Source organism: Rutilus rutilus (genome assembly GCF_951802725.1).
Source record: "Rutilus rutilus genome assembly, chromosome: 8".
Lineage (NCBI taxonomy): Eukaryota > Metazoa > Chordata > Actinopteri > Cypriniformes > Leuciscidae > Rutilus > Rutilus rutilus.
Genome location: NC_140222.1, coordinates 3,859,489 through 3,867,598, shown reverse-complemented (window position 1 = coordinate 3,867,598; position 8,110 = coordinate 3,859,489).

The following is an 8,110-nucleotide window of genomic DNA, read 5'->3' as shown; positions in this document are numbered from 1 at the left end:
AATTTATCCTCTGTTGTTCAGGCAGGGAAGATTAGCATTATGTGCTAATATATCGTATCCTTTGCTTTAGGCAGAGAAGGACTAGCAATACGTACTAGTTATTTAGTTTATCCTCTGTCTTGTAGGCAGGGAAGTTCTGTTGATCAGATAAGTTTTTAGCGTTTGTTTGTGTGGTAACAAAGAAACTCACAAAATGGTTAGAAGGAATGCTAGGCTGATTCCAACAACTGAGAAAGCTGGACTAGCTACACCTTTATGGACAGACAGTGAATTCAAGTCTTTGTTAGGAGAACGTATGGACTCCATAGTGACTGAGTCAGTCAGATTGAATTTGACAAAGAAATATGGCATCCACCCAGAAAAAGTATGGTCTATTGAAGATTGCAAGAAGGTGTTGGGTGCATGTATCAGGAAGAAAAACATAAAAGGCATGATCTGCTGCCACAGAGAATTTAGCTTATCCATTGTACAACAAGCTCGTTGTATTGGTAAGTTAAAAGAACAGAACAAACAATTGCACACTCAAGTGTCCTGTCTCACAGACAAGGTGGGCCATAACAAGGCCTCAACCAAATGTGACTCAGAAGACCAACAGTCAGATAAAAGCTATCCTGATTTACAGTCTTTTTAGAGAATAGAGGACAATGTAAATGCAAATGCAGTTGAAGTGTGTGGAGCAAGACAAAAGGCTCAGAATAGGGGAAAAGGGGTTGATCCAGTTCCATCTGCAACCCCCATACAAGCAGTCAAAACATCTTTAGGTCCTAAAGATATAGAGAGACTTGCTGAAAGTTTGCCATCAGTGCAAAGAAATTGTTCTGAGTTTAGGAGAGAGTTGTCCAAAAAGATGCGGCTCTACGATGTGTCTCTAGCTGAAGTCACTCAGCTAATATCATAGATCTTGACTGAGTCAGAATTCAATGATTTTGAAAGTGCTGTAAACAATTCTGAACTGCAACAGGCCAGTAAAAATGAATTGAGAGAGGAAGTTTTGAGAGTGTTAAAGAACATTGTTGGACCAAAAGTGGACTGGTCAAAGATCAGTAGTTGTGTTCAGAAGAAGGATGAAAATGTGTGTGAATACACTGAGAGGTTTTGTCAGGCAGCCGTAACTTACAGTGGAATAGTGGATGATTCCCAAAGTGTGCTAGCGGACAAAGGAGCTCTAAGCCGCATTTGGGCAGATGGTCTTGTAGCTGAGTACAGAACAGCCTTGCCATTCCTAGATATTACGTGGTCTAACACAACTCTCAGAAGTAACCTAGAAAGTTTAGCTATTTGGGAAAGAGATTCTGATGTTAAAGAGAGAGTAAGAATTGCAGCAGTTTCTTTTAAGGTCAACTCAGAGAAGCAAAAGAAACGTTCATTTATAAAACCTTAATTTATGAGATCATCACTTCCCGGGATTTCTACCAATGACTTTAATATTAATATGATATTAACAGTCAAAACATGATAAAAACTAGAGGTGGGCCGTTATCGGCGTTAACGTGCTGCGTTAACGTGAGACTCTTATCGGGTGATAAAAAAAATATCGCCGTTAATCTATTTTTAAAGTTGGGTTGGGAGCTAGGTCTATAGGCTACTACGCAAGCTATGATGACTTTCACCTTGATATTTTAGCGCGGATGAAAACCTAGCCGAATTCGGTTCGGTGTTCGGTATGCATTTTCAAACCGAACGGTTCGTTGGACCATTTTTCCTGCCGACCAAAATTTCGTTATTTCAAATGTAGGCGGGTCGCGCGTGGCAAGCGCGCTCATAATGTAAGAGACGCTGGCGCAACCACAACATTGTCCGACATCAAATGGCAAAGGTAATGTAAGCGGAAACTAAACTGAGCTACTCCTTATTGTGTGGTTGACGGACCGTTGTTTATCAGTTTGGACCAAAGCAGCGCGAGCCGATCATGATCACGCGACACTGTTACTACACAGCGCTAAGAGATCCAGTAAGCCACATAAGTAATAACATCGCTGCGAGATCTAGTGAGAAACATTCACATGTCTCCGTTATTAACGGATCAAACAGTGCGTGGAAGCCAGGAGGAAACGTTGTGCCATGAATGAACTATCCAGTGTCCACAGATCTGCAACATTTACCATGGATTTACTGTAGTAACACTAACTGCAACCATGGAAGTTTGGCAGGAATAGTAGGCTATAATTGCTTTCAAGTAACATTACGTTGGTTTTATTTTGACATTATGAATAAAATTGCTGGCCTCAAATGTTAATCTGAACTAAAAATAGACCTTTGTTTATAACTACTAGCCTACAATATTAGGCTACATTTAATTTTTCCAAGGAGCTGTTTTGTTTTATATGCTCATAAGAAGAGTCAATTATAGCTCCATCATTGCTCAAAGTAAAAAAATAATAATAAAAAAATCATACTTTATTATGTTAGTTTTAATAAAAAAAAATTAATAAAAAAACATCTCTGCCATTTCTTCACAAGTTCTTTTAAATGTCACTTTGTATTTAAGAAACACGTGCCCTTTAGTCATTATTTGGGTAGCACACATATTCTGAATGCCTTTTTTATCTAGATTAATTCCAAGATTACAGTGAGATTAATCTAGATTAAAAAAATGAATCTATGCCCACCAATAATAAAAACATGTCCAATTTCTGGGAATGACAGCACAGCACCGTGTCACCTGGAGCACTATATGCGTTCATCCATCATTATGAATTTGCAGGGCAAATCTAAGATATATAAAGTGTCAAAAAGATTACTCTTCAACAGTTTAAGTTTGTATTCGACTCTACAATCTGGCTTTGGAATTTTAGAACACCAAATCTCAGAATGATTTTACATTTTATGATTTTATCAACGCTTCAGATGTGTTGCTTTGTCCGATTATTCCAATTATGAATTAATTATTCAGTCACACTTTCTAAATGCACATCTTACATTCCTAAAAAATCACTAGGATTTTCTTCTGTAAATATGTTTACATCACAGTTTATGCTGTATAATAGGCTAAATGATCAATCTCAAGCAAGTGCACAAGTTTCATTTAGGAGATTTTGTTCACGTCTTCTGGCAATAACCAAAACATATCGTAAAGTTTTTCAGAGAACCATTAAAGATGCGTATTATGCGACCTCATTATCTTGCAACTTACATTACCCCAACAGTCAAAATAAGCCAATTATGCCATGGATAAGTTTCAGAAACCGCTTCACAAATAACAGAAGTGCATCTAAGTTTATATTTACATTTATTGATTTAGCTGACGCAATTGCTATATATGTCAGAGGTCGCACGCCTCTGGAGCAACTAGGAGTTAAGTGTCTTGCTCAGGGACACATTGGTGTCTCACAGTGGATTCGAACCCGGGTCTCTCACACCAAAAGCATGTGTCTTATCCATTGCGCCACCACCACCCTTATATAGCCTATTCCCTATTATATTGTTGTGTTGGAAACACGAATAGCAGTCTAATCCAATAGACCATCTCCAAAACATGACATGTAGTGCACTTTGTAGAGACATTTCTTCCACTTCTTAATAGATTTGATTATACATTTAACATGAAAATAGCAAGTTATTGATAACATTATAATTAACATTATACTTAATTTTCCTGAACATAGGTCATAACTAGGGATGTCAATTTTAACAAATTCCCATGATCGATCGTGGTTTAAATTAACGATCAATTAACCGATTAATCGTTAGCCGTAACACTGCATTATGAGTCTGCTGCAGTGGCGTATGGCCAACAGCATGACGTGCAAATACTGCACAAAACGCTATGTTCCTCACCAAATAAATGAGAAATGGTTTTTAATCTAAATAAAGGGCTACTTAGGACTGTAAAATGTTTCAATGTGATTGATCATTTCATTAAATTAATTATTTAATAATCAAATATTGAACGACTAATGAAAAGTGTCACCAACGCCCTCGGATGCGTGCTTGGATGTGACTGTTGTGGACGTGCTCTTCCTGGAACAACGCGCTGAAAATGGCAACTAAACCCAATGAATTCACAACGATTTAATAAAACAGTGTTCTCATGTTATGTATTATGACAGTCCTAATCATAGTTATTATTAACCGTGCATGGCTGTTTGAGCTGCGCGCTGAATGAATACCGTCAAACTGGAGCACTTTGCTAGCGCGTTATTTAACTCAAAGATTAATCAGATATATACAAAATAAACATAATATTACAAATGATATCTGCACAAAATGAAGCGAATGCACAAGTGAACTTGAACTAAGTTACGTGCCGTTCAGAATGACTCATGTTGTGGACGCGCTATTTCTGGAGCAATGCGACTATGGCAACTAAACCCAAATAATTCACAATATTTTATTACAATATTGTTCTCTTTATAATGTTATGTAATATGACAGTCCAATAGTCATTAATAGTCGTGCATTGCCGTTTGTGCTGCGCGCGCTGAAGCTGAAGAGGATCACCGTAAGCTTTAGCCTACTACATTAATTCTTAACCAAACGCATCCTATATGAGATAGGCTACATTATATACAGTGCTATGCATAAGTTTAGGCAACCATGCTAAAGTTGACTAAAAAGAGGAATAAAAAATCATATTTTGCAAATTTAACTTAATGCCTTATTTTAAAAAATTAGGAAAAATCCAACCTTTAAGGACACCAATTTTCTTTGTGAATGAATAATGTATCGTAAATAAATAAATGTTCTTCCTTAAAAAACAGGGTGCATAAGTTTGGGCACCACTATGTTAAATTCCCATAGAGGCAGGCAGATTTTTATTTTTAAGTATTTTTTTTTTTTTTTTTTTTAGGATACTATGCATCCTGATAAAGTTCCCTTGGCCTTTGGAATTAAAATAGCCCCACATCATCACATAGCCTTCACCATACCTAGAGATTGGCATGATTTTATTTCAGTTAGCCTAATAGCTAGTTTGATTTGCATTGAGAGATGATCTTATGGAAAGTACTCCATGCCAATCTCTAGGTATGGTGAAGGCTATGTGATGATGTGGGGCTATTTTAATTCCAAAGGCCAAGGGAACTTTATCAGGATGCATAGTATCCTAAAAAAAAAAAAAAAAAAATACTTAAAAATAAAAATCTGCCTGCCTCTATGGGAATTTAACATAGTGGTGCCCAAACTTATGCACCCTGTTTTTTAAGGAAGAACATTTATTTATTTACGATACATTATTCATTCACAAAGAAAATTGGTGTCCTTAAAGGTTGGATTTTTCCTAATTTTTTAAAATAAGGCATTAAGTTAAATTTGCAAAATATGATTTTTTATTCCTCTTTTTAGTCAACTTTAGCATGGTTGCCTAAACTTATGCATAGCACTGTATAAACACAACATTACAACTTACATTTGCACAAAACAAAAGGCTGCGAATGCACACGCAAACTTATAGTCATGAATGATGAAGGTGTAAAATGGTCCCAAACATAACTCCGGCGTGCTCGCTATACATGTTTTGCGGTTGAGCAGCACGCGCGCACGAACCTGCTTAATCGATGATCGATACGTTTTATCGATTAAATGTATTATCGACAATTAATTGATCGTCGATTAATCGTTGACATCCCTAGTCATAACAAAAACATCTTTCAGTGGTGTTTGAGGCGGTGGTGTCAGGGTTGTCACTTCTATCTAGTTTATATCTTGGTTTGGTGACAGAGCTCTGACACTCCCGGTTTGTCATGTGTTTCCTTGTGCCATGTGCTCTCCTGTGGATTGTCTAGCCCCTCCCATCTTGTTATCTGATTATTGATTAATTTACCCCACCTGCCTTTCCTTCGTTACCCTCTTTTGTGTGCTTCCCTATTTATTCTCCCTGTGTTTGCAATCCTGTGCTGATTCATCATCTATATATCCTTGTGTTCCTGTTTCCTGACATAGTGCTGTTGTATCTCGATGCCTGTCCTGTTTTTGTTTGTATTTTGTTTCATTTTTATTATTAAAGACCCTCCATTCCTGCACTTGAATCCTCGCTTCACTATTACTTCCGCCCAGGTGACCGGTGGATCCCCCAAATGAAGTGCCGGATCGGATTTGAGTTTGAGCTTCTGCAAGAACCAATGAGGTTCATTCTCGCGTTACAGGATTAAACTAACCCTTTTAATATTTAAAGACTTACTCAAACTTAAACATTTTTATATTTTAATCTGGACTGCAACATGTTCTAGATATTGATTGAAAATGTTATGATTTTTTATTATTGTTCAGTAACACTTTACAATAATTCATTAGTTAACATAAACTGACAATTAAATACTTCTAAAGCATTTAATAATCTTAATTTCAACATGTATTAATACTAACATGAACTAACAATGATCAGTTGTATTTTTTATAACTAACGTTAATAAAGAATTGTAACTTCTGTAACAAATGTAGCTATTGATCATTGTTCATCTTAAGGCACTAACTAACATTAACTAATAAGATCTTAATGTAAAGTGATACCTATTGTTCTTTATATTTCTTTTGTACTTTAATCTGTTTGAAACATCTGTTTACTTCATATTTTTTGTGTACTGCTTTATTATATTTATATGTTCAGAGTTATTTTTGTTATAAGAAAAAGTTATTAAACCTGTTATAGTATAATTTTTTTTAACTTATTTCAGTATCGAGAAAATACTGTATATCGTGATAAAAGTTTCAGCAATTGTCGCAACATGAACATTTTATACCGTCACATGCCTACATACAACTTTATCAGAAACTATAAAACAGGTTTTGTTTAATTTACACCATTATGAAAATTGTGTGATTTTTGTATGTTTAATATTTATTACTAATTAATACTAATTACTTTTTTCCTACTACAAACACTAAATCTGATGAAGTGCTTTATAACCTTAATGTTCTTCAGCCTCACTAATGAAGAATCAGGAATAAACACCAACCTCTTTGTTCTTCAGTGTGTTTCATTCTGCAGTGTTCTGGATCTCTCATGTTCTCACTGTCCTTCAATAAACTCTGTCTTTGCAGATTTCAGCTCTTCCTGATGGTTTGATGCTCGTCTTCACTTGTAGCTGATGGGAATATTCCAGCATTTATTGGTGAATTGCAGTGGGAGGAGCTTTGCTGAAGGAGGAGGAGTTTCATTGAAGGAGGAGGAGCTTCACTGGAGGAGGAGGAGCTTCACTGCAGGAGGAGGGGCTTACCTGAAGGAGGAGGAGCTTCACTGAAGGAGGAGGGGCTTCACTGAAGTAGGAGCAGCAGATCTGACAAAAACACATTTAAAAGATTAGTTAATGAATTTATATATTTCAATACTAATTCAAGCATTACTGTTGTGTGTATATTAGAGCTGCATGATTCTAGATAAATGATTATAAAAAATGAATCTGCACTATTGGGATCAGTAAGAGTTTTTTATTGTAGCGAAAGAATATTATTTTGTTCAAGGATTCAATAAAAAACAATAATACTGAAAAAGTTATAACAGTCTTCTGTTTTACATTGCAAAATGTAATTTATTCCAGTGATCAAAGCTGAATTTTCAGCATCATTACTCCAGTCTTCAGTGTCACATGATCCTTCAGAAATCATTAAGAAACCATTTCAATATCGCTTCCCTTCAAGAAAAAATACTGACCTCAAACTTTTGAACAATTCTCACACGCACGCGCACACGCACACACAATGGCCCGAGTGGTAATGTGTATGTATCATCCCACACATGCATTAATTTAAGAATAATCTTTATTTAAACTTTTCTCTTTTGTCGTTCACATTCATTTGTTTCAGTATAATGATAGATCATAACAGCCACACGAAACAAACAATATTCATTAATTCTTTATTGTTAGATTTGCATATGTTTACATTTACAACACATTTTTATATACATTGTTACTGATTTGAAGTGCACACAAACTAGTTAGGTTATATTTGTTACTTATATTTGTTTCTATTTTGAGTTTAAAAAGTTTACCGGTGATGTTCCGCTGCAGCCGCATCCTGGCGTGACGAGAATTAGAGTCCGGGCAGGAACAGAGAACTGAAGCATTATTGGTTCCGCCCGGACACGCCGTTCGGCGGGAGTTGCCCGGGGGAGGAAGAAAAGTTGATGTCTTTATTAATTGATTCCTTTCGTTGTACATTTATGGTATTTAAT